The following is a 27,639-nucleotide window of genomic DNA, read 5'->3' as shown; positions in this document are numbered from 1 at the left end:
TGTATGTATATATATATATATATATATATATGTATGTATATATATATATATATATTGTGTCTCGCTTTTCAATACAAAATTTTTTAAAACGTTCCAGATACTTCAAAGTTGAACAAGATGCCTAGCGCGGAAACACGTGACGACAGGCGATGGACGGGGCGTACGCGTCTTGTGTCCTCTATTTCCACCCTAGGCTTCTCTATAAAAATGCAATGCCAACTAGCTGAAAGTTCGATTTTCACATAATTTCTGGTCAAGATGATTCATTTTTCTAGTTTAAAGGGCAACTGCATAAGTTTTACAAATCGACGAGCTTGAAAGGCTCGAATCTCAGAAACTTGTCAAAGCATGCGAAGTCCTTTCGAGCTTCAATTTAAAAATAGAAGGCGAAAGGGTTGTGTTGATTACAAGTTACGATGGCCGTGGTGTCGAAGAGGGCCGCTGCGAATGACTTTTGCACAATTTTTGCATTCAAAATTGGCTGTGAAATACCTTCTAGCTCGTCCAACTACTAATGTCAAACTTAGGACGGCTGCTTCGAAGGCGAGATGACAGTGAGAACGCCACCCATTCCAGTACGAAGGAACAACGCCGGCATGGCAAAAGAGAGGTGCTCAAAAACGGCAAACAGACAAAACAAACGCATCAAAGCAACGGAAGGCTAATGTCCGAATGTTACGGTAGATAGCCGTGAAGTGGGCAAAATTTTCGAACAGCGGTTTATCCAGAATGTAGTTCAGCCACGCATTCACGGCGCCCAATGACGATCGGTCGCGGGAGGAAATGTGACATTGTTTTTCTTCAAGTCGCCGTCCTGGGTGACTTCACAAAAGGCGAGTTAACGCAACGGCGCTGATTTTTTTTTTAGGCGCAATCATCTGTGTCTTTATGGCAACAAAACACGGCAAAATAGTCATACATTCGTTCTATCAGGTAACCAATTCGTCGGACTAACTAAAATGCGATCTGTCTTATTGATTAGTGGGAAATCTTGGCGGGTGCAGATTTAAAATTGCTATTACAGGATTTTGATGACAAAAAGCCGCTGACATAGCCTAGTAATGTTTTCGCATTATTAAAGCAGAAGACGAAGGCACCATCTAGATTTACCAACAGCAGGGAACACATTGACAACGTACCGCGATCTGAAGGACAGCACCAAGCGGTCAATCTGGCCCTGACTGTCTGCTTAGGCTCCTGGGGTGCTTGAGAAAACAAGATTGTTTTAGAGCTCTTATCTATATGTTGAGCCTATTGTAGTATAAGTTTGATATTCCGTATGAGAATGCAATGTTATGGTGCAGGAAGAAAGCAGAATGAGTCAGGAATCCTAATAGAAAATAATGGAAATAGGCATGGGCCTGGAATGTGAGTTGGAGACCAGCTAACTATTGGTCCTTAAGAGTACCGGAGTGTAAGACGTGGCAAACGTATGCACTGGCCGACAGGAAGTTAGGTGGCTGGACAAGGTTGAGAAGTCTACGAGGCTACGGTTGTCGCAGCGCTCTTGCTGTCGTCTCTCTTCTTCTCGTCCCGTATTGTGTGCTAAATTCTTGGAATGCAAAACCAACTAGCCCAAATTCATGCATTGACTCAGGACCGAATGAAGTGGAGAGATACGGGACTGGTCTTTTCCTTGCAGTGCGTGCAGTCAAGCTGCTACTGATGTTGAACTGGTATGTTGGTGCTAGCGGTATCCAGCTTCCATTCGTTGTTGGCGGTTTAGGGCGATGATTTATAGTACGGCTGCCATTCTTATATGATTTATATGCAAAGCCACATAGGCCTCACTGCGTACCTATTTGTTAGGCGACACATGGAACCATTAATTCGCTCCTTATCTTTGCCAAATTCAAGTGCTCTGTTAGGCTTAAGAAAGAAAAAACAGCTCCGGAACACGGGACGAGAAAGAACACCACGGCACAGTGCGCTGTTGGGCGACTGGCGACACGCAGCACGGTGGCATGGTGACTGGATCACTTTGCTTAAGGACTCCTTGTTCCTTGCCTTACCGATCTGTCAAAGGTGCCACTGTTATGATTCTCATCATGGGGGATGAATACTTCCAGTTTGGCACTTGTTACACAAACGGACGCACGACAAAGAACGGGAGGTCGACCGGCGGTTCGTGCCAGCTTAGAACATCCGCTTTATGATGCTAGTCTCGATGGCATCCTGCATGGAACGATTAGGTTTAGCGGCTTCGTTTTCTTTAGACACACCGACTGGCTGATACTGCCTGTCGTCGTCATTCCCAGACGCTACACTTGCACCGATCATTTGCACTGCGATGATTGCCGTTTCAAGATCAGTAGTCACATTTTTAGGGTGCTCAACAAAATTTGCATTTTTACCCCTAGTTTTTCCCTGTACTGGCGCGTAAGGCACGAGTGGCACTCGTCTTTGCCGTTACTGCTTCTCCGTCGCCCTCATCTTCGAGGAACTTAGACATGACTCTAATGATTATAAACCCCACACAATTCGATTCAGCGGCGCCGTAGAACACATAAAATTAAGTGTTATGTTGAGACTAGATTTAGATAGATATAGTTTTTTATTAATACTTTACCCCTCAAAGTTCGCGGTTTTATATCGGCACGTCCCTGTGCAACCCTCGTTAGCTCTCGTGACACGTTCTATTTTAACTTTTTATTTAAAAAAGTGCTTCCTTGCGCATATGTACTACACATAAGGTGCGCAGTAGAGTACTTCTCCTTGTCGTGCTTGGGACGCTAAGAGATGAAATGCAAATCTGGAAATTTATTCCTGGGCGTAACATTCGTGCCGTAAACTATTTTCCCTTGTACTGCTCGTTGTTTTGAAGGGTGTGCTCGAAGACTGGATATAAGAGATAAAGAACTTCAAGCAAAGCCGAAGGTTGCGCGAGTTGGTGTACGTTCATGATGAAAAATAGCTCTATTTTTCTTCATGAACATACATTAAATCGCCAGTTTTGCTTAATGTGACTTCAAGTTCATTCGGGCTCTATTCCATGTAGCGCTTGTCTACGTCGTCCTGTTCGTCCTTCCAGTTCCCTTCGCGCTATTTTCCATCAACAGATAGACATTTTTTTTTTCTTTTCCAGATCCCACTCTTGGCCCTGCTCAACAAGGAATTTACCCCAGTGAATGTTACTTTAGAAGAAAGTGATATTATAGAGCTCCGCTCCTATCCTTTTTATACGAAGCTGAATGAATTGCTACCAAAATTCAACCTGTAAGGAAGCACTTGTTTCTTATATCAATTCATAAAAATTCGACGATTTTTAGTGCCGAGCGCTTTTAATAGTTACCTCAATCAACCGGATAAAAATAAAGTCACCCGAATTTCATTAAACGGCACTAAAGTGTAGGCTATTACTAAGTCAAGCCACATTCGTAGGCTGGCGCTACGTTTTAGCTACTATTTTGCCTAAAATAATGCTCTGAGAAGCCTGTGAAGTTGATTCAAAGTGAAATCTAAGTATCGTCCCCAGTCAGGGATTCCTGAAATGGCCAATCATCATGCGAACTTTTTTACTAGTGCAGGTTGGCTGAACGAATTTGTTTTGGAGCGCTATTTAGATTGTTTAATAAACAGATTCACAACAGCGCTATGGAACAAGGACAGAAGGAACACGAAAAACACAGGACGGGCGCTGTCCTGTGTTTTTCGTGTTCCTTCTGTCCTTGTTCCATAGCGCTGTTGTGAATCTGTTTATTAAGCATGAACCAACTAGCCCACACCAGAATCCTCTTCAATTTAGATTGCAACGGGCAGTCAGCAACGGTGATCGGCCCATCCTCTGGCTGGCTTACTCGTACCACGTATTAGTGGGAGTGCGCAGGCCAAAATTTCTTTTACCATGTTGTGGGTGTAGTTGATGTGCAGATGCGGAACCACTTCCCAAAATGCTGCCTTTCAGGATAGATATGTTCACTGCGCCACTCGGGAAAATTGCTCCACCCCAGTGAACTGCAGCAACATATAAAGCTTTTATTTGAAAGAACCAAACAGCCCGAATAATTGAGCTGACGAAGAATTGAAGAATGCTGAGTAGCGATGAAAACAATATAATTGATCGATGCGACTGACGCAGATACTAACCGCTATCATAAGTGCTCCGCCCGGATGGAGTAGCCGTTTACACTGACGGCTTCACACAATGACAGTGAGTGGCGTGATCCAGACTACTACTCAGCGTGTGTCGCGCAGTACACTACACCCGCTCCATTCTCCGATTCAACCGGTGACCAAAGTGACTTTATGACTTTTGCACTCTCCCCAACCACCATCAATCGCCTTGCGTTCTCTAGTCTTGTGCCGTCTACAACTAACTTTTTCCTCTCTTTGCCCTGCGCTGCAAAGCTTCTGGAGGAAGAACTGTACGGCCAGATTATTCTCTTACGGGAGTTCTGTCTCTGTCGCAATAGGAGTGCCGTCCAGGTACCATACCTACTAACAAACAAGTACATTTAAGTATATTTGCCTCTCACCAGCAATCTATTGCGAAGGTAGAACGTTCTAATCATTCCCTAGTGTCTAAACAGCGCAAAGAATGAGATCAGCAGGTCTGCGAAAAAGCGAAGGCCGTCATAATTTCAGGTTCATGCTTGCAGCGTGGAATTCCGGCCAATTTTCTAATTCACGTTGAAAATCCTTGAACCCGGATCTGAAGCTACGGCTTCCATCCGGCCTACCACGACGTGAAGAAACTTAGCTGTGTCGCCTCTGGCTTGGTATAGCTTTCACGAACCATTACTCTTTCTTAATCGGTATGGCTGATAGCCCTGCATGTGTCATCTGCGGGTATGACGAGACTATATCCCACATTCTTTGTGATTGCCCTGCCTACAGCGCCGAAAGGCAGTCTCTCAGCCGTACACTGGAGCGTCTGGATCCAGGCCCACTGACGTAAATGAAGATTCTAGGCCACTGGCCGCGGCGATCGTCGGCGGTGAAGGCCTCCAAGGGACTACTCCGCTTCTTGCGAACTTCTGGCATGCAGGATAGGCTGTGACTTTAACGAACGCCGACTTTTCATAGTGACTTAAATTTTCTACTACTCTCCTTTCTCTTTCATTTTCTTTATCCCCTCACTCCTTTCCCCCCGTGTAGGGTAGCAAACCGATTACTCTTCCGATTAACCTCCCTGCCTTTCCTCCTCTTTCTCCTCTTCTTCGTACACTTTAGGAGGGGCGAGATACCAGAAAACACGAATCGTGCGCGTACTTTCTAAGCCCGAACAATGGGAAAAAGTGTTGTACATTACTTAAGCATTGTCGCATAAAAAAAAAGTGTCTAGCTTCCTAAATGAGAAGCCCTACGGACGAATGCAATAGGTCTGCGTATAAGCGTACTAACCTTCGCAATTTCGTAGTTCTTGGAAGTTGGGTAACAATATTTCTTCTTAAATAGGTAAGTGAGTTACGGGCTGAGATACTCGTAGTGATAAAAAAATTTATCACGAGATAAAGGAGAGTTGTTGATAGCTGGGCAGAGCCCTTAGTCCAGGGCTCCAATGCTGCGTGCTCCCACTCGAGCCCGATCCATTGGGCGTCGCCGGTCAACCGCGTGCGAACTCATTGCAGCAGCCTCCCAGGTGTCCTCTGTACGAGAAGGCAGAGTTAAAGATTGTTGTGGGCTGTGCAGAGCCAGGTGAAATTGCAGAGGGTTAAGCAGGCCTGCACGACTAAGAGCTGGCGGGCTACTAGCTGAGAAGAAATGTTAAAGTAGGCTGGTGTGTCGGTAGGATCCAGCATATATTTGTCGCCAGGTCGGAGTGGTTATCGGTTTCGATGGATAGTAGGATCTTAATCTTGGTCCCAATCGCATCCGACTTCAGGTCACGTGACGCAGGTTTGGTGTTCTAAATTAAATGCAAATGGGAAATTGGTCTCGCTGGCCGGAGAGCTCCGTAGAACATGCGTCGTAAACATGTCTGAGCTGTCTCAATAGTTCTGCAGGGATTTGAATGCGGAAAGTCGTTGTGAAATTAGAATTTTTTTCTGAGAAAGGCAGCCACCTTTGCATTCAGAAGAAAACGTTTGAACTGTTTCCGTGGAATAATCTATTGATATTGCACAGTTTCCTTTCTTTTAGTGTGCGTTTAATGCGTATAGAAACGTCGTTTTTTGAAAACAAAAAAATTCAGTGGTTGCAACGGAGGAAAACCAAAATCATGCACCCAAGGTTCCCGAAAATAAACCAATGCCAGTGGTTCTCCGGCACTTTTTTTTTGTTGCGTCTCAAAACAACCATTTCCTAGGCTAGCCACACCTGTTGAAAACAACGAACAGTGAAAAGAAAGATGTATCTAGCCCTCCCCTACGCACCCCTTTAACATGTTTGAATACATATGACATTCAAGTGCTGTAAGTAGACAGCGGGACTTTGATTACTTCATGGAAACATGCAAGCCTTACGCCAAATGATTAATGGTCAAGATATAATAATAATAATAATAATGCTTTATTTCCACCAAATCAAATACAATTTGATGGAGGAGGGGAGAAAAAAAGCGGCTATCCGCTTGACGGAGTTCTCCTCTCCTGTTCAGACGGCAGTGACAGAAAACGAGGAACAAAATCAAACATCAAGTCATGAAGTCATTAAGAACATAAAACGAGGAACTAAATTGAGCATCAAGTCATAGATGAATAAAAACATCAATATAAGCAATGTCTGTAACCGAACAGAATACGCAGAAATCAAAAGGGGGTATCAGCAACGAAAAAGGGGTATCAGCACAGTAGACGACCAGTCATCAAATAACAAAAGATTCAAAAGAAAGCCTATGTTTAGTTTATCGAGGCAGCTTTGCCCACTAGCTCGGCGGCCGAAGGAGCGTTCTAAACTTTAATGAGCCTATACAAGGCTTAGGGACTTTTAATGAGCCTATGCAAGGCATTCCCCAACTCTGGTCAATAGCTCCGGCTGCACCAAACAGATGGTGTTGACCAGGACTGTAGCACATTCCCCCTCTCGTAAGCAGTTCGCGGCCTCGTGAATTTAAGACAGGCGACATATCATTCTTCTTGCGAATTTTCCTCTCCTGTTGTGCAGCGCTGCTCCGGACTCAAAAGGACTTTGGATAGCTAAAATAACACCTAAACATGCTCCTAATCATGCTGTGTAAATTCTAAACGGGCAAGTGATTTTTTAGGTTTTCCTAGTCGATTATCGAATAAGAGGATTAGTAAAAATAACGCATGGCTAATATTTGCTGACCTTTGGACAATCGGGGAGGCAAAACGCTGCACGCACACCGTAAATGTAAAAAAATTCAGTGATTTCACCAATGCTTTCGCTTCATTTCCAGAATAACTATGTTGAATTTTGCGGGCTTCCGGGTGATGTTGAATGTGGGCGATCAAGGCCCGAACGCCACCAGGGCAGCTTTTCTCAGGTTCTGGAAGAAAGGATTCGGAATTTCGGTAGGCGAAAGATGGAAAGAGTGCACTGATCAAATCAGAAGTCAAATGCCGGAATTATTCGGCTACATTCACACGGAACACGTTCGCAATGCTTCGATAAAACAAGAGGTAAGAAACGCATCACTGCTTGGCTTCCTGCATTTTATAACCGCATGTACAGCAGTAATTGCACAAAAATTGATTACAGGCTTTAGATTAGTTTTTATTTCAATAATAATAATTTGTTACTCATGGGACCCGGGTTTAAGATTAGAATTCAATGCATCACATACTTATTTCTCCCCACAAAAATAAATCATGCTGAACGCTGATGAAGTAGTTTTGGTCGTCAAGCTTAGAGAGTGTTTGTCTTGTTCTTGGCGTTACATTATTTTGCCATGTGTGGAAGTTATCCTCCTTAAGGACGCTAAACGCGGATCATTCAGATGTGTTTGTAAACTGCTGGCAAAAAACTGGCCACATTGCGCACAGGCAAATATATTCTAAGCAAAGAGGCTTCAATATTTAGAGCGGATGAAATTTGAAATGGAACGGAACTGGCAAATGGCAGACCTATCGAGAAAAAACAGGGGCTATATACAGAGCTCATCGAAATTTCAATGGTCTGGTAGCCGAGGTATTATTATTAGGGCATGGAACCTTGATTTTATAAGCCCTTCGAGAGGAAACAAGAAAAGCAATATTACATTGCATTGCATTACTCTCAAGTGGCCGGTTTTTAACAAGGGGCAGATGGACAATGTGGAGATTTTAGCCTCGTTCAAGTAAGACTTCTTAAGCTTACTAATTACATCTTTTATTTTTGTATTATTAACGTCAAAGCATACAGCATAGAAGACCGGAGTAGGCTGCATGACCATTGGTATCTCAAAATGCGGGACTAGAGTATTAAACAATTTTGCATTAAAAAAACTCGCTCAAGCATTTAGGTAAAGCAGCATGTTATCTGTTCATTTATTACAGCGTTTAAAAATTGTAAGATATTCATAACCATGGCGATGAAAGGAGGAAGGTGGTTCCAGTTTCATGCCTGGGATGAACGAATTGAAAAAGATATTAGTACGACATGGAATCATGTCAACCTTATGTGCTTGATACAACCTCGATAACACATATGAAGGTGGAACTTATGAAAGAGCGAAAGAATGATAAAGGTCATGAAAGATACAGAGCCGTCCACAGTTCCAAAGCGATGCATGTGGTGTTGGGACCAAGTTGCATTTGGTTGCTTGGTTGGTTTATGGGGGTTTAACGTCCCAAAGCGACTCAGGCTGTGAGAGACGCCGTAGTGAAGGGGTCCGGAAATTTCGACCACCTGGGGTTCTTTAACGTGCACTGACATCGCACAGTACACGGGCCTCTAGAATTTCTCCTCCAAAGAAATTCAACCGCCGCGGCCGGGATCGAACCCGCGTCTTTCGGGTCAGCAGCCGAGCACCATAACCACTGAGCCACCGCGGCGGCCAAAAGTTGTATTTCATGTTTGATACATTGTATGTGCTATGATAGTATGAGAAGATCAAACGTGGTGGTCAATTCTGGATCACCTCTAGTTGGTAAAATCGAATCTCAAAGCGGGCCCGTTCCAGTTGAACAAAAAATCGCTTTGTAAAATGCGAGTTTTGTGTTCGAATGAGCCGAATGAAAGTAGCGTTCTAAGCACCCTAGAGCCATTATACTTGTTAACGACGCACTCAGTTTAGTTTTCGAGCAAAGAATATAAGCGACGTGAACGTAAAAGTTCTTGTAAGAGTCAAGCGATTCATGAAAAATACCGTAAATACACTATTTGGAAGGATGTTTGTCGAGCGACAAATGCATATGAGTTAACATTTGTGGCGTTTTGCACCAAGATCCGATGGCACTTATTTCGGGCTGCACTATGCGAGCCAGTGTTGCTTGCTGTTTCCAGGAGAAGAGCAGAATCGTCCGCAAAAAGATGCATTGGAGAAGAAACGCGATTAGATAAATCATTAGGCAAATCAGAAAATGGCAAATGCCCAAAAGCAAATGACGCATGAAGAAGGTAATGTACTTAGCTCTCACGATTTGCTGACGGTGCCTAAATAACACTTAGTCCGTCTAAGAAGCTCAGTATCAGTTCGCATAGTAAGTGTAATTAGTAAAAAAAAAGGTGGATTGGAAACTTTGTACAACGCTTAGCAAAGTATTGGCAAATACAGTCTGCCATAGAAAAATAATTGAGAATGGCATGCGTTTGGTGAATGAATGAAAGAAGTTTCGCACCATAAGGGTGTGAAAAACAGAATTCAAATAAAAAAGTTCATGATTGGTGAAAAAATAAAATTCTCTAGAATCTTACACTGCATGCCGGGGATGGATAATGACCTTTAATTATATGATCAATGTTTACTTCCAAATTTGCACACTGTACCACCTTCGCTATATTACAATCAGTCGGAAGGTCACCGCCGCGTAATAGCTGTTGCAAAAGGTTACCTAAAATTATTGAGGAGTAATTCGAGTGTTCATGAAGATGTCTGTACAAAGGTCGTCAACATCAGCTGCAGATGCTGCTTTAGAGTGGCTGTATCTTTGAAACTTCTTCAGGATCAGTCATCAGATGGTGTATCAGTAAACCGTTACGTTTACAAATAGATCCAAATCATCATAGGAAACACGAGAAATAAAGTGAAGAAAAATTCTGCGAGGACGCTGGCGCAGCCATGTATTGTTGTGTGCTATTAAATTATGTAGGGTCTCCAATGGATTTCAACTTTCGGAAATAGTCTGCTTTAAATAACCAGCATGCTTGGTACTATGTTAGCGAGAAAATGTGTTTTAGGAACTGTTGGAGTCGGGTTATGTGAATTTTGTGCTGAGTGATATAATGACAAGCTTTTTTTCGATTTGTGAAATGACTGAAATGCGCGTTGTACCAGGTGGCCTGTGGATTACATTGAATTTCGGGAACAGGCAAAAAATGGTTAGTTAGTTCCGCAGCTTTGCTCGTTTAACACCGTCTAAATTCAAGCACTCGAGGAATTCTGAAATCCAACAATAAGCGTCTTCATAAATGGCTCAAGTGTGAAGAGATTTTTCTTGGTACTCACCATCATATGTGGATATTTTTTCTAGGTGGAGGATATTGCCGGAAAGATAAAGGACGCCTTCCGTGCGACGTTTCTTGAAAATGAATGGATTGACAACGTAACGAAGCAAGCAATGGTTGACAAGGTAAAATGTTTCCTGCCCGCCTTTTGTTTCCTATGAAAACGTTTCTCGGTATGTTACTAATAATTCTGCATTTTTAGAGACCATGTGTGTTTAATTTTTTTAAAACAGAGTTTCTTTTTGTCGCATCGAATTTTCTATCTCGAGAGGAAATTAATGCAATGGGTGGTCACTCATGAAATTCTTGTTCATAATAAGGAATTGATTGCAGTGCTGACTTGAGGCTGCGCTACTGTCCCATTTCCAGGAGGTTATTGTAGAACATAAGATTTCTATAATCTATTCCACTATTCTTCACTGCCGCATATATCGAACTACATCGAAGAGAACAGTGAGGGCTACAATAAAAAGAAAGTATTTTCGTTTTTGGTGAGAAATTTTCTGCGCTTTTATCAACATTTTCATTTTTACTTCCATGCGAAGAAGTCTTTCCACACGAAAAATGACAGTTATAAGTGTGGTTGGTGAACAGCCATGCCACATTTTGCAGCTATGTGCCATGTGTAGTACTCCTGTGCTGAAGAAAAGATTATAAAGCAAGTGCGGTGCTTTTTTCTGGGCTTGGAATGATCATTAGAGCTCATCATGCTAGAGCGAAGACTTCTTTACATTTCGTTTTTAGTTAAATTAAACTCTGCTGGCTGTGCAACATGCTTGAAGTGCATAATTACTCTTGGCCTACTTCGGAACAATTTCAAGAGGAGTGAAGATTTGTTTTTGGTTCAGCGCCTCGAGTCGGACAGTTACTGGAATAAATGAGCAAAAATAATAAGTGCTGGAAGCAAGAATTCTGCAATAACCATCCTACGGTGACCATCATTCTGTTGAATTCTGGCAACGCCATACCCTGCAGGGATACGCGTCTATATGGTGCGTAATTTCGACCGCGAATTATTATTCTTCAAAACTGTCGCTCTGGACATCACACACAGAAGAAGTACAGCTGGCTTCCTGACTGCGACTTTAGACTGGTCGAGGAATGAATGCTTGCATAGAAACATAGAAAATGCAGATGAGTATTCAGCAGCTTTGATTGGGAGCTTACTGGAAATGATCTGCGCACTGGTATACAGACGCTGAAAATGTCGGAAGTGAATGCTTCGTTTACATATAATGACGGCTGCAATGCCCAAGCGGACATATTATTGTCCTTTGCTGTTTCACAAGAATGATACACAGTGCAACAGCTATTTGAGGCCGACCGATGATAATTACTTTTTTTAAGAGCTACAAGGGTAAACACAAAACAATCACGGCAAGCAAGGCAGCAGATAAACCTGAGAACTAACGATTGTAGAAATAACGACCTGTCTCATGGTTACAGAAATTATATACCTACGTGAATTTGTCGAATATAGTTTTGTGATGAACTTTACTTTACCTAAAAGTTAACGGTCTTAAACATCAGTTTTTGAATATTTGAGCCTTCCTCTCAGGAACCACTAGCGGCAGAAGCAAGAATTTTGTGCCATGTATATGAACACAAGGAACAGTCTTCTTAACGAAAAAGGATCTTCCTTGCCAGCTTGGAGTGGGAATTTGCCAGGTGCACTAAAATAAACAACTGAACATGTCAGTATCTATCAAGGAATATATTTAATTCAGTAAAGAGTATTCTGAAAGTTCACTACAGAGATACCACTGCGACTGCTCTAGCCCTGACAGATACCGAGAAAAGGAGTCTCAAACCTGGACTAAAATATCTGGCAGGTATAGGGCCTGCGATATAGTATTCTACAAAAATAGATATATTATTATGGCCTGCAGCGGTCAATTTGTTAATAGCCATTCATTTTATTTCCATTGCCGCATAGCAGGATTCGTACCAAGTGACCTTTGCGCATCTGGCACCTTTCTTTGGAGGTTCAAGAGCGAAGTTCACTGGCTCTAATTAGTAGGAAAAGCCCTAATCCATATTTCCTAGCTGTAACTAAAGTGCGGCGGCAATCGAAATGAAAATTCAAGTACGTCTTGTTGGATTTTTTTTCATATAAAATGTATTTTCTGTTGCAGTTAAATAAAACAGTAGTAAGGGTTGGATATCCGGAGAGGATACTGGATCTCGCAAAGCTTGGAGAGCTCTACGCTGATGTGAGTTTCTTACAAAAAGTTAAGAAGTCTTCCTCTTCCCATATTATATAATATTTTGTTGTTGTTCCAGATACCCCGCATAGATGTCAACAGATCGTTTGTCGAAATGCTACACAATATATCGGAGAACAGGTACCGGACGCAATTGAAGAAGATCAGCCAGAATTACGACCCTAACGGATTGTGAGTACTTTGAGAGGAGTTAGCGGTTAGCGCCCGTAAGAATATATGTAAACTGAAGTTTTCAAAGCGGTCTCCTGATTTAATGATGAACATACGATGTCGTCCCTTCGTGAGGGATGGCCACGTATATCCTAGAAGTGGTTTTCAAAGTATAAGTTCTCATTTTGAAGACAGTGCATTTTTAAAACACCGCGATACATGCGTGTGAGAAGCCCGCTTTTTGGGGCACGGGGAGGGAGCGCGACCTATGAAACACATGTGAGCAAAATTTTATAAAATTATTTTTTCTTCTCGCACTCTACCGATAAAGGCTGCCCCTTATTAACAGTTTGCAAGTGCTTTGAAGCCGAGTGTGGCAAAGTACAATGCGTTGTTTAGGAGGTATCTTTAGAATACCGCTATGAATGTGTGCTGTGAAACCGGACATATTCCAAAAAGGCGCTCTTATCCCCTTAATGTTTCTTCGAATCGCGCAAGCTTCTCGCGTAGTCAACAGGCTGCCACGACTCTTAAGGGAGCCCCGACCAAATTAGATGAGAAACAATTTGCCAAACGCCATTTCAAGCAAACGGAAGAGAGCCACGCACTGAGGCAAACCGTCTGCGCCGAAGAAAGCGCGGCCTCCTGCGGCTCCGGTCCAGCGTCTGCGAATGCGAGCTACGTTAAAACCTAGTGTTAGTCGTCTGTTATTGTGAGCGTCGTGATTATTGTGCTGTTTAGGGACTGTCCTGAATGTAAGCCTAAGCAGGGTGTACGTAATGAGAAGGAAATATGGCGCACGCCGCATCATGTCAGACTACGAGAGAAGCTACACAACCAGCAAATAGAACGCCTTCTGCAGGTATGTCCGGCTTCACAACACTCATTTATCGTGGCGGTTTAAAGCAACAGCTTCGCAATGACGTCGCATATTTTGTAACGCTATTCATCAAAGCACTCGCGAACTGGTAACGAACAACCGCCAGTATGGGTACTCTGTGACGCGAGATAAATATTTCTGAAAGTTTCCTTGGATGAGGGAACCACCCCAAGCGCACGGAACGCGTTTTTTTTTATAAAAGAAAAAACATCGCCTACAAAAGGATGGTTTTTACTTTCAGTATCTGTTCTACGCTCAACTTCGCTGTTGTTCACTTAGAGAAGCCATCATAGGTGTACGATGAAGCCCCCTTTTTCACCCCCAATCAGCTCCAGCGGCAGTGAGCGTTCGCAGTGTTCGTAAAGGCGGCTTTGGTTTATAACTGTTTTTTGTGAAAAGAGTCCCATTACACAGGGTGCTATACTCCAAATCATTCTTAGCTACCTCGTTCAGATGTGCTCCGAAGAGATTCAAATCTTTGTGGACGGCTCATCCTCTAAGGATGCTTCCTCCTGTGGTTTCAATGTTCCTGCTGAAGAACAAATTCTTTCATATGGCATTCAGCAGGCGACATCCTCCTTTTTTCAAGGGCTGCGCTCTATCAAAAAAAGCTGCTCTCTACATTCTGCACGGATCATTTATACCATGAACGATAACCGCAGACATATGTAGCTCTGCAAAGCCTCTCACGAATATTTGAGGAATAGGTAGGATTTTGACGTATTAAGCCGAGTATACGAGAGAAAACATGTAGTCATTCTTCATATCTTCTTTCTGGTATCTTCAAGTATACAGTCTAGCACACTTGTCTAGAGTGATCTGACAGGCGCTCCAAAGTGCGCGTGCGACGCCTGTCGTTAGCCACCGGGATTCAGACCTCAAGGTCAAAAGCCCCACAAGCCTGGATGCTGCGGCCTTCGCGTCCGACCGAGTTAGGGGCCAGCATGATTTGAGGGTCACAAATGCCGGCTGTGTATCACTGATAGAGCACCGGTGGCGACTGAGCCGCGAACGCGCACTACAAAACACGCACTTTGTTCCCGCCCTTGTCTCATTCCGCGAAGCCATGCAGCCCTGCGAGCAGTGTGACGGCAACGTCACGTGTTCACGGCTCAGCTGGGAATGCTTTTTAATAATGACAGAGAATCGGTGCGAGCCTCCTGTAGATCAAATGCTCGACAACTTTCGAAAAATCACTTAACATAGATATCGGTCTATAGTTGCTTAGGTCTTCCTTTCCTCGTCCTTTATGTATTTATGTATTACCGTCACTCGTGCAACTCTCAGTTCTTCAGGGAAACAGCCGTCACTCAGAATACAATCCCAAATATGCGACGAAGGTGCTGCAAAAACATCATCTTCGACTTTTATTGGCAAGGCTTAAATATCACCAGGGCCAGCTACCCCTGAGCTTTTTAATGATTCAATAATCTCCTTAATTTCAGCCTCATCAGAAGGTGCTAAATATATTGAATGTTCGACATGTCTGTTTATGTATTTTGTTTGGTCAGGTAACAACCAAGCATTTGCTTGCCTATTACAAGATGCCAGATATGTTCATTAAACTTTTCACAGAGCTTAAGCCTTGATGTCATTTCGCCACCTAAGATTATATCAGAGGGAGCAGTATCCATCCTTCGAGCATTTGAATGCTCATTAAAAACCTTCCAGAACTTATGTGGCTGGTCAATATTTTCGAATTTACTGCTCTGATAAGCATGTTTAGCTTTCTTGATTTGAGCATTAACTTTATTGCAGACTTTTTTTAATTCCTTGAATTTTGATTGCTCTTTTGCCTTCAGGTGATCCTCAAACAGCTTCTTTGTCTTATTTTGTGATAAATATCCGCGTTTATCGACAGCTTTTATGCTTTTTTTTATTTCTTCCAATAGCATATTGGAAAAGCTTTATCATATAGGTCCCTAATTTTACCATAGACGGTGGGAAAGCTTTTCCGTGCGTCACTTTCACAAAACACGCCAGACCAATCTGTCTCAAGAGTAAGGGTTATAAAACTTTATAACGTGCTTTGGTTAATTTTCGTGGCTGTATACCCTTGTGCAGTCAGCTGTCTTGTGACACGACCTTCTAATGTACAGAACAACGGCAGATGGTGATTCCAGATACAAGTTCACCGGAGGCGGTGTTGCCTCTCTCGTAATTTACAAAGCAAATATCATAGTTTCAGAAGTGTCAGTTCTTCGCGTGGGACAAGCAATAATATTTCTGAAGCCAAGACAAATCATCATCGATAAAAAGTCACTCTGAGCATTGCTAGACACTTATAAATCGATACTGATGTCTCCAACAACAATAACTTTTTCGTCAGTTCGAGACAAGACCAATAAGATTGTGTCTAAATATTCAATAACACATGGTATTTTCCCTGCTGGAGGTCTGTAGACAAGTACCACAACTGCATCGTTAAATCTTAAAGTGATTATTTCATATTCACTATGAAGTGTAGAGTATTCCTGTAGCACATAGCATTTCAGCCCGATCCTAACATATATAGAAACATCACCACCTTTCTTATCATATCTAAACAAACCAAAATCGCTATAACCGTCAAAACTGTATACATTAAATTCATTAACAAACCAGGTCTCCGTAAAATATTCTCGCTCTGATCCCTCGGCAACACGTTTTGGGGTCTCCTTGAGGAATCAATCTTACCCCCGGGTAACTTCGCGAATTTCATTATAGTGCAAGCCTAATCCACAATGCGGCCGCAGACAGCGGATGCTATTCTTTTCTTTTATTGTTAGAATTTCACCAATTTTACCATGCAGTGGAGGCGCCTTTCTTTCACCAGTAGCCGCAAAGTGACGTTAGCGGTTTGTGAAAGGCTACTTTGGCTTCCGTCTCCGCATATGACTCGAAATACAAGCGTTTGTCTTCTTAGGACCGGTAGTTACCGTAGATACATGACCGTGAATTAACTAGAATAAGAATAGGGTGGAGCGCATTCGGAAGGTTCACTTTGGTCCTTAATGACAGTTTACCAATACCCTCCGAAAGGAAACCATATCACAGCAGTCTCTTACAGGTACTCACCTATGACGCAAAAGCGTCAAGGATAACGAAAAGTGTTCAGCTAAGTTGAGAACAACGCAGCGAGCTACGCAAAAGAAAAATGATATCTGTAACCTTAAGAGATAGGAAGAGGACAGAGTGGGTCTGAGAACAAACGCGGGGTATTCACATCCCAGTCAAAATTAAGACGAATAAATGGGCTTGGGCACGGCACGTAATGTGAAGACAAGCTTAACAGAGGGCGGCAGAAAGATAGGTGAGCGGATGAGATTAAGAAGCTTGAGGGGTTAGGGCCGCTGCAGCTGGCATAGAACAGGGTTAAAAGGAGAAATATCGTAGAGCAATACCTTAACCTTAGAAAACCTACCTCCAGTTTAGAACACCTCGTTCTTCTCTATGCATTAGTGCTGTGGTCTGATTGTTTTTTTTTTCTTTCTTTGAATGAACACCTGGACTGGCAGCACTTCACGGATTGAAGCTTTTTATATCCCAGAGAAAGACGAAGTAGGTGGGTACATTTGAATTTTTTCTACTTTTGGAGTCTCTTGTCATATTCATGAAGATGCCGCGACCTTTTTAAACTTTCGTAGCGCAAGAGATGGACAAATCTTTTTAAAGATGATATTTTATACGCAATTCAGTATGAAGAAAGTAAAGGCTACAGTTAAGAATTAGTACTGGTGCACCTCTGTGCCCAAACGTGTCTTGGTCTGAGGTTTTTCATCCTGTGCGGAATTGTTAAATAGCTTATCATTGTTCCTAAATACGTTTCGCTGCACATCGGGTGCACCTTCTGCCAATGAATTAAATATTAGGGTTTGAAAATTTTGGCAATGACTATAAAGTCTCTTTGCTGAGAAGCGAGATTTAGCACGTTCTTTCGTTTAAAGATGTTTTCAGCCATTAATACCTTCTATATTTGCAGAGATTCCGTGGACTCTTCTGGAAGCTCCTGTTTATCAATATGGACTTCCCCGGTGAGTTTTGCAAAGCGCACGCAGTGTGCGGGAGCATCTTCAAGCCAATTTTGGGATGTAATCAAAAGGAACCGCGAAGATTACAACTGTTCATCTAGATTCGAAGATTAACCTGGCGAATTAGCAAATATAATATTTTTATTAGGAGCCGGAATTGGGTAAACTAGCAAACTTATCGAAGGCGAAATACAGTACTGACACATCGCCAGAGCTCCAGTAAGTAGTAGTTTCCAGAAGATGCCTTACAAACTTTTTTTCCTTCCAGACACGCCGGCTCGCTACTTTCTTTTATTGGTGTTCCCAAACTTTTCGACGTGTGCAAAAAATCCCTAAAAAGTAGCTTTAAACAGATTCTAAGCAATATATTCTACATGTGCAATTATAAACGATCTCCCTTCAAATTAATTCGTGTGAACATAAAATATCAGAGTAAATAGAAATGAAGCACGTGTCACTAGAACAATCATGAATATTACCATCAGCCTCACTACACCCAATGAAGTACAAGTTACTCTCTCCTGTGCCAGCTAGGGCAACCTTATCCCCGCAAACTTCATAACCTCATCTGCCAGCATAGCTTTCTGCCATACTCTGCTACGTTTCCCATCTCTTGGTACCGTCATTTACGCTTAGAGGCCATCGGATATCTTGCCTTCGCATTATATGCCGTGCAAATGCCCACCTCTTCTTTATATCTCCTGGGGTGTAATTAATCCGCGTACATTCTCCTATCGTTACAGAGTGCGCCGCAGAAGTAGGTGGTAGGATGGTTCGACAGGATACCAGCAAGCTATCTCAGGAGACTAAAGATCTGATTAAGAAACGCCAAAGCATGAGGACGTCTAACTCCACAGACAGGATAGAACTAGCAGAGCTATCGAAGTTAATATATAAGCGCAAGGTAGCCGACATAAGAAAATTTAACATGGAGAAAATCGAGCATGCTCTAAGGAACGGAGGTAGCCTAAAATCAGTGAGGAGAAAACTGGGCATAGGTAAAAACCAGATGTATGCGCTAAAAGACAAACAGGGCATTGTCGTCAGCAATATGGATAAGATAGTTGAATTAGCCGAAGAGTTCTACACAAATCTATACAGTAGCGAATGTAATCATCAAGTTACTGAGGGAGGCAGTCGAGCACAGCAATGAGACATCCTGCCAGTAACGAAGGAGGAAGTAAAGAAAGCCTTAGGAGCAATGCAAAGAGGGAAAGCAGCTGGTGAGGATCAGGTAACAGCAGATTTGTTGAAGGATGGAGGAGAGATTGTGCTACAAAAACTAGCCACCCTGTATACGCAATGCCTTCTGACCTCGAGAGTACCAGAAGCTTGGATGAACGCTAACTTTATTTTAATTCATAAGAAAGGAGACGTCAAGGGCTTGAAGAATTACAGACCAATCAGCTTATTGTCCGTTGCCTACAAGGTATTTACTAAGGTAATCGCTAATAGAGTCAGGACAACCTTGGACTTTAGTCAACCAAATGATCAGGCAGGCTTTCGTAAAGGATACTCGACAATAGATCACATTCACACTATCAATCAGGTGATAGAGAAATGCGCAGAATATAACCAACCCCTATATATAGCCTTCATTGATTACGAGAAAGCATTTGACTCAGTGGAAACCTCAGCTCTCATGCAGTCACTGCGGAATCAGGGTGTAGAAGAGTGTTATGTGAAAATATTGGATGATATTTATAACGATTGCACAGCTACTATAGTTCTCCATAAAGTCAGAAATAAAATTCCAATACAGAAAGGTGTCAGGCAGGGAGACACGATCTCGCCAATGCTCTTCACTGCCTGCTTACAGGAGGTATTCCGGGGATTGGAATGGGAACAGTTGGGGATAAGAGTTAATGGAGAATACCTGAGTAATTTGCGATTCGCTGATGACATTGCCTTGCTAAGCCACTCAGGACAAGAACTGCAAAGCATGATCAATCAGTTAGACAGGCAGAGCAGAACGGTGGGGCTAAGAATTAACATGCAGAAAAAGTAATGTTCAACAGCCTATCAAGGGAACAGCAGTTCGCAATTGGTAGCGAGGTGCTGGAAGTAGTAAGAGAATATGTCTACTCAGGGCAGGTAGTGACCGCAGATCGTGATCATGAGAGGGAAATAACTAGAAGAATAAGAATGGGGTGGAGCGCATATGGCAGGTTCTCTCAGATCATGAATGGTAGCTTACCAATATCCCAGAAGAGAAAAGTATACAAGAGCTGTATCCTACCGGTACTCACCTATGGGGCAGAAACATGGAGGCTAACAAAGAGGGTTCAGCTTAAGTTAAGAACAACGCAGCGAGCTATGGAAAGGAAAATTATAGGTGTAACGTTAAGAGATCGGAAGAGGGCGGAGTGGGTGAGGGAACAAACGTGGGTTAATGACATCTTAGTTGAAATCAAGAGGAAGAAATGGGCTTGGGCAGGGCATGTAATGCGAAGGCAAGATAACCGCTGGTCCTTAAGGGTAACGGAGTGGATTCCAAGAGAAAGCAAACGTAGCAGGGGACGGCAGAAAGTAAGGTGGGCGGATGAGATTAAGAAGTTTGCGGGGATGCAGTGGCGGCAACTGACAAAGGACAGGGTTAATTGGAGAGACATGGGAGAGGCCTTTGCCCTGCAGTGGGTGTAGTCAGGCTGATGATGATGATGATGATGATGATGATGATGATGATGATTATGACATTCTGTTACCAATTGTACCCTTTTCTGTCTGTTAACGTTGTGCATATCATTTTACACTCCATAAATTGCTGCGTTTTCCTAAGTGAGCCCTTTTCGATAGCCTGCAGATTTCTATCCCGTAACTGAGCACCAGTAAGCTGCTAAAATTGAAGTACCTTTATTTACCTGATAAAAAGCAAAATAAAAGACAGTTATTAATGCATCAATAATATCAACGGCGCCATTTTTGCATACGAAACGCGGAAAAGTCATGTCAGCTAGATTTCGAATGCGTCTTTACGACGTTTGAAATTTACAACTAAATTGCCGATGACGAGCATTTCAAAAGAGGGCGGAGCTTCGAATTTCACTGCTTTCAATTGGCATTAGGACCTTGCGTTAATAATAAAATATAACAAAGTTTATTGCTAACTTCTGACGTTTATCATATAATTATTGATCTATATCAAGTACATAAGTGCACCATGCTGTACAGTCCTCCCGCACAGGCCGCAATGGTGTACTTGTCACAGTTTTTAAAAATACAATCTACCAACGTTAACATATCCCTATATATTCGGGAGAGATTATGAGAAAGCTCTTGACGCATTCGATACCTTAGCAGTCATGCAGACGTTGCGGAATCGGGCTTATTATTCGGATATGCAATTCAATTGATAAATGTTTTTAGCGGCTGCCGAACCGCCATTTCCCTCAAACAGAACGTGATAAAATGACCGCCGTTAAATGTATCAGAAAGGAAGCCGCAATCTCTTCAGTACTACTTATCACGCATTTATAAATGTTCTAAAACTCAACTGCGGATAGTTGGCAGATAAAAGGTAGTAAAAAAATCTCATATCAAGTTCTTGGTTCTTCAAGTCACTTCCCTGCAAATAACCAAAGGTATAACTGCAAATTTTGACCAGCAACTTGAGAATTCTTGAGAATGAGAACTTTAGAAGCAGAATGATCGGCAAGGGAATATAACTGAATACTTCTTAGGCAACGTAAAATAGTCACGGAATAATGGGCAAAGTAAATAAGTAGGTTGGCAAGATTCTAGTATAAAGAATGAAAAATAAATGGGCATGAACTGCGCATGTAATGCAAAGGCAAACTAACCTCACGTATTCTAAGAGAAGGCAAACGGAGCAGGCGGCGCGCAAGTGGGCAGGTCATACTAGAAATATTGCGAGGATGATGTAGCCGTACCTAGTACAGGACCTGGTTTGGGAGAAGTCTTCGTCCTGCGTTTCATCTAGGTGTATTAATGATGACGGAGATAACGTTTTTATAAAAATTAGAGACCACTGCTTCATGTACTGTTTGTCCGACCATGACGGTCAAGATCAGTTAATACTTTTGTTTCTTGCAGATCTCTCAACTTTGGGGGAATTGGAGCTATTATTGCTCAGCAATTATCGTATGCATTCACAACAAAAGGTAAATATGCGAACAATGTATTGCTTATTGTGCATCCATAGTAACTTGTTTCGATGCAACATCCCATTAAGAATGACAGGTACCTTGTGCAATTGACAGACCTAAGAATTAAAACAAAAAATATTTTTCATTATCTGGCATAATGACAACGTAATGGGACACTGCGCATTCCTCCCGCAAAATAACAATACCTTTAAACCACTCGGTCGACGCACATTTCGAGTAAGTTTGAACGCACTTTCTTTGTTTTGCGACATACACGCTGCAACGTTGAAGTGGCTTGAGATGATAAAATAACAGAAAAATAGCCTAAAAGTTGTGATCTCCTTAGAGGTACTCACAAAACACAGATAGCATATACAGCGTGTCCACGCTAACTTTAGCCAAAGGTTAAAAAATATATTTGAGATAAGCCATAGAAACCACTTACATACATCTACCAACCGGCTGAAGCATCATAGGCAATTTTTTGCAATTAATTAATTAGCAATTACGATAATTTTTCTAGATGCGTAAATATTGACTTTAGACAGCAAACGTGAATAGCAAAGTTGGAGAGCACCTTTAGACACCCCCATTCTATTCATTTGCGGTGAAGAAAACCTCACGTGTATCTTTTTTCCGAGCAGCCCTTAAACGAGTTCTGTTCATGCAGCCGGGGGTTCGACTCCCAGTCATGAATATTAATTCGATTTCTTTTTCTCTTTTTCATGGTTCGACCTCTAACTCAGCTGAAGGTCAAAACTAGGCACCCGGCGATTGAAGCATGAGGTCCCGGGGTAAAGCTTTCGCTTCAAAAGCCAGAGATGGATGTGTTGCCGGAACGTGGCCTCGGAAGGAATGGGGTGGTAGCAGCGCTGCCTTGAACCATTGAAGTGGTTCAAGGCCGTGAACCCATTGAAGTAGTCCTGTTTTCAATCGGTTTGGCGTGATTTGATTCCGTCCACACAGTTCGGCGCTACTGTTCAGTCCCAGCTGCTAACGCATGCAACCCGCCTATGAATTTCTTTTTCTGCCCGTCGCTTTCTTCACGTAATTACGACTTCTTACCACTGTGTCGCCTTTATTACTGTAATATTTCTCAATCTACAAAAAGAATTTTGAGTGCATATTCGTAAATATTTTTGAAATCGGCTCTTATAGATTCAGCATCTATTTAATCATGCTAGCGACAACGTGAAGACGTGGCGAGCAGATCGGAATGCAACGCAACCGCTGGCTGCACAACTCTTTTTTTATTTCGCAAACACACGAGTATTAGAGACAAAGGGGACACTCCAAGCGAATTCTCAAGGGGAGAACCGATGGTTCGGTTCGCCTCCCGACGAGTATTATTTCAGCTGAAATGTGCGCCTTCCAGACAGGTATCTGCACTGCAACATTGCAACAAATAACACCGCTAGATTGAAGGTGCATAACATAGTGAGGCAAGGTGTAAAGCACGTGTCCTGCTCATTTGAAAATAACTACGAAACTGCACAACTGCTAAAAACAACAAGTTTATGCAAATATGTAGCAAGAAATACATGTAAAAAAACACTTTTTTTTTGTGCGTGTCGGGACTGATACATGCAAGAAAAGACATTTCTTTCGGAACGAGTGTGATTTACACTCACAAAACCCTCATCTTTAGTTCTGATGGCAAAAGCATCCCAGATTTCCCGTGCATTTTGACTCAACAGTCATTTAACGATATTCGTTTGATCAAGTAGTGGAGGGAATTGTCGGCGGCTGGCATTGTGAGTAGCCATAACTGAACCGGTTGTTCGGATGCGAGAATTACCGTACTTGCGTAACCTGTCAATAATGCATTTTCCGGCCTGCGCTATGTAGGATCTGCCACATCAAAACAGAATTTCATATACGCTTATTTTTGTGTTGTATGACTGGCTGCTGTTGTAGTTTTCAATCATTCTACACACTGTGTCTCATCATTGTTCGCTCGCTTACACAGGGCAGCAAGTTTTTCAGCAGCAAAAAACATGCGCCAAGTCGGACTTTTCCTTTGTTCTTCTTCAGCCTGTGTCAGAAACCTATTCATAGGAGACAACAATGCTGCCTGAACTTTATTATCCGCATTTTTCTCACAGTCATTCTACTGATTTGGGAGACTAGTTTCCAGCTAGGTTGCACAGCAGGTCGTCCGGGGCTCCCACGGAGCTCACCTGGCTCAGTTTCATGTTAGAGCTCGTGGAGACTTGGTACAGGCACGATCTTTAGGGGGCATTCCTGAGGCAACAGAGGCGGTGGCTCGCTTGACTAGCTTCGAGTGTGCAGAAGACACAGGCATCCCGCTCACCTCTGAAGAAGGAGTGTTACTGCCAGCAGAGGCAGGCATATGTTACCTTATTATCAAGTCCACAAAGCGCCGCTTAACGTCTGTAAGCTGTGCCACCGTTATTGGCGGGTAAAGTTCGCGCGAGAACACCTAGATGATGTTGCGCTGTTTCATCATATGCATTTTGGACCGAGGAGCTCCGGAACATGAATAAGTAATCATCTATAACATCCTGCTGCAGCGTAGAGGCAAGCTGCTAAGTTCCTATCGTAGCGAACAAGTAGAAAATCGCTAAGTGGATGTACCAAGCAGGATCAGATGCGAATGTCTTTTTTCGATATGTACTATGTTCCTTCGAATCTTACGAGGAAAGAAAAAATAAGAAGCCCAATAATTCTAGAAAGGTGCTACTCTAGCAGCAGCGGCGGCCTTACGCAGCAGGAACAGCACCAGCCGCCGAAGACGATGAGGCCGAAGTTCCTCCGAATGAAGCTCGACTCTCGTGCCGGCGAGATGCACTGTTCGGCTGCACGCCATCTTGCATTTTAGCACTCCAGCCAGTAAATCAATCATTTCCCTCATTGTGCCGGCCTCATACTTTTCGGGTTCAACACTACCATTGGCTCCAGAGGTGTTCAGAAATTTTTAGACTGCCGCAGTTGCCTATAGAGTTGGTTACGAATTCGAGCAATGCAGTATTTTGAAAGAAGTAATTAGGTCCTTAATGTCTAATGCGATCAACTTCAAGTCGGTCGTACTAACTTCTTGCGAATGGTCTTATACAGGTAAGAAAATATTTACAGGGTACAGATCTCCAGTTTGAGTTTGCCTAAAGATTGTCTTAAGTACACTCCAAGCGGCTTTTACCAAGTGCTTGGCTCGCTTACGGTCACTCGGAAATGGTAGCCTGCCGTATGTGTCTGGGCAGTGCAGAAGGTTTAAAAGCAGACTTTCTCGCTGTTCTTGATTAAGCCCGCCAGTCTCGTTAGCCTAGCTCCTTAACACTTTAGCGAAGCTTCAGCTTTCACCCTTCTACGCCGCACATTCATTTGGCGAAAGTTTCTCAAAACAGCGTCTTTTCACTTCTGCAGAAGTTCTCAGGAGGTAGTACAAACAGAAAAAAGACAATGCATCCGATTTGGCCTGAGCCCTGTACTCAGTGAGCCGATGCGCACCTGCCACGATAGGAGCTCGGCAGTTAGCCAAGCACTTCAGGGCTACGTAAGAGATTCCCTGTGTGGATGATAACCATCTCATGTTCAAGAACTGCCCGGCCCAAATTGCCGGAGAAGAGAGAGAGCGCAACTTCACCGATGTTTTCTTCCACCAACATGGCTCGAATGTAACGATGAAACAGCGCACAGAATTAAGGTACGCTTCCTGGACATCAGACTACAAGTAATACCAAGCCGTATGTGCTCGCAGTACGCCTCTGTTTGCAGAACAGCATGCTGCCGTTTTCTTCTGAGCGCTCTAAGCTTGTCAAACGAGGCATCGCCTCTGCCCCCTGAAAAGTGAGCTCTACAGATCATGCCAGCACCATGTCCCCACTAGCTTCAACACGAAAGTAAGCCGTCTCAGATCTGCGGAACTCCCGAAGGAACTCCTGCACAGCCTGTCCAAAAATCAGTCCAACTATCTACAGAACAACAGGTAAAAACGTTCGGTAATTAAGCGCTCACGCACAGCTGCGGCTCGTAATTCGTATAATGTGTCCTGCAGGCTGCAGGACAGAGGAGCAAAAGCACGCGTAATTGTCTGCTCCGGAAAAACTTGCTTCGTCTTCTCAGCGGATGAAGAATGAGGGGACTCAATATACAGAGTGCGAGAAAAACACCGGCAACCATTTAGAGATTTCGGAAAAATGTTATCAATGAAATTCCGCGTTCCTGTGGCAGATCCTGCGTAGGACAGACCGGGAAGTGCAATAATAACAGGTTACGCGATAGCACAAGTTTTCAGATTGTAATAACCAGTTTTAATCTATTTATTTACTTCGCCAGCTGCAACGGAAGCTCTGCCCGACTTGCGTGAATCCTCTTTATCAGAGAAAAAACAACCTTAAAGGTCGGCAAACCAGGTAATCAGAAAGAGGGATTAAGTTGTTTCTGTGCAGCAGTGCTATTGTTCTGAAAGAAATTGTAATTCTGCCTTTATGTATTCATGACCGCCGCGAAACAGCAAATTAGCCGTTCTTATACGACATATTTTATGTGAGGTCACTTGTTTACAGTTGGGCTGTTTTCAGCAGTTGTGCTGCTTAATTTTTCTTGTTATCGGAGCAGCGCACACACCTTTGACTTTGCCTTAGCATGTTGCTCACCTCGAATCTGTTTGTTTTGTGGGGTGGGACTACAACATATATGTTTCTGTCTTTTAGAAAGAAAAATACTATTTGGGAGTCTGCGCTCGTGCTATGTATCTATCTGGATGCCCTGCCTTTGGCCTGTCACCTAGAGTGATTCTGAACAAGCAAGCCGAAATCGCCGCAGATATCTTTTCTATAGTATACGATAACTCTTCATGCGAAGGCCCTGTGCACGCAAATTTGTGAAAAACGCTTGCTGAATAACAAGTTCAAGAACATTTTGGCGCTGACTGCTGTGACGGGTCTCATTTACCAATACACTCGGCAACTTTGTTACAGGCTTTTCTAAAATTTTTGATGGCCACCACAAAGATCCTTCAAGGAACTTTACCTGGTCGATGTTTGAGAACAAAACGCAGTGCTTCGTAACTCAGTATAAAAACTATCGGTATGTTCTACCAGATTGGGTATGTATAGTTTGTTCTTATTGCAGTACGTCCGTTCAATGACTTCTTACGCCTAGTGTTAAAATAAGAGATGCGATTATCCATTTTCTTGAGTGTAGGCTGTGGTGGCGGTGACTTCAAAGGAGGTGGTGAAACAAAAGTCTGGACGCCGTCACCTAAGGACTGCCTTGGCTTATATGAGAGATACTGTTACAGGTGGAGCCAGAATGCTTGGTGGTAAAATGCCTACGATCAGCTCCAGGATGGCCCGTAGAAGCGCGGGACTGAGAGATTGCGGCGACAGCAAAGACAAAGGCCAGAGCCGTAGCTGTCACAGTACTTTTTCCTATATGAACGCATTGATGTACTGAAGTAAGGAGATCTCTGCAGAAACAATACAGCAAACGGCCCACGCTGGTAGTAATGCGTAGTGCTCGCCAAAACATAGAATGAAAAGAAGCTCGCTGCGTCTTCAGAACAACGTGAACTAGCCAGGGGTGTCGATATCGTGGTCGATTTGCTATTTTTTCTCGAGAAACATCTAAAATGAGTCGTCGTGCACGCGTATAAAATGTTGCGAATTTTTTCGCACTTAGGCATTGATACTTTAATGCGCTTGCACAGCACTCATAATCTTCTATCAAAATCCAAAAAGTTTTGTTGGAATCCTGAGCGCGACTGTACAGGTAGTTTTCGGCCCGACCTTTTTTCACTGCTGGATGGCGAAACACTT

This window comes from Amblyomma mixtum, chromosome 1 (assembly GCF_055824585.1).
Source record: "Amblyomma mixtum isolate Tamu chromosome 1, ASM5582458v1, whole genome shotgun sequence".
NCBI classification, from domain to species: Eukaryota; Metazoa; Arthropoda; class Arachnida; order Ixodida; family Ixodidae; genus Amblyomma; species Amblyomma mixtum.
This window is presented reverse-complemented; position numbering follows the sequence as displayed.